Genomic DNA, 1050 nt, shown 5'->3' with positions numbered 1-1050 from the left:
TGCCAAGCTATGTTAAGTTTTTTAACTTAACCAAGAAGAGGAACTTGGAAGACTTTGAAACAGTTTCACTTATTGAGGAGTGTAGTGTTATACTTCAAAGCAAGCTTCCACCAAAGTTGAAGGATTTAGGAAGTTTTTTTATACCTTGTACTATTGGCAAATTTAAATTTTACAAAGCTTTGTGTGATTTGGGTGTTAGTGTTTCAATTTTGTGTTTGTCAATTGCTGAGAACATTAGACTTGATGAGATACAATCTATTACAGTTTCTTTGCAATTACCAGACAGAACAATCAGGTACCCTGTGGGGATTATCGCAGATGTGTTGGTTAAAGTTGAGCATCTTTACATTTCAGTAGACTTCATTGTGCATAAGATGGAAAAAGATGTTGAAATTCCTTTAATCATGGGATGACCATTTGTGGCTATTGCTATTGCAATTATTAATGTTAGGGAAGGCAAGATAACTTTTAAAGTTGGGAAAGAATAGTGGAGTTTAATATTTTCAATGCAATCAAGTACCCATATACATGTTGGGATACGACCTCATACTCAAATAAGAAAATAATCAAAAATTAAAATATATAACACAGTAAAAAATAAAATAATATTTAATTAAAGAAACAATCAAATCCTACAAGATCAATGTTTATGGATCCCTTTGTTCACAATTGTTAAAATTAAGTTTGGGCTATAGAGACTGGTATATTCTATGTTCCTTACTTTGGAAATAAGCAATCAATCTGGTAGATTGAAGTATATAGATACTTAAAACTAGAATATAGGTGCTTGCCTAGGAGAGGAAGTTTACTGAACATGACTTGCCATGAGAAATGCATTTGGTAATACACTCTAGTGTCTATGCAACACTTCTTATGTGTCAGTTGTGTAAATACTTTATAAACTGGAGCCACTAGGTTGTCTTATGTGTGAAGTGCTATGCTTTGATTTCATCTCTATGGGTGCCTAACCAAGCATGCCAAAATAGGATGCTTTTGGGTATAGTATGAAGCATATGAAGGCAAATAAATGGTCAAGATAGGAATCATCAC

The sequence above is a fragment of the Theobroma umbraticum genome, unplaced genomic scaffold (assembly GCF_002168275.2).
Source record: "Theobroma umbraticum cultivar Fairchild unplaced genomic scaffold, ASM216827v3 scaffold_34.0, whole genome shotgun sequence".
NCBI classification, from domain to species: Eukaryota; Viridiplantae; Streptophyta; class Magnoliopsida; order Malvales; family Malvaceae; genus Theobroma; species Theobroma umbraticum.
This window is presented reverse-complemented; position numbering follows the sequence as displayed.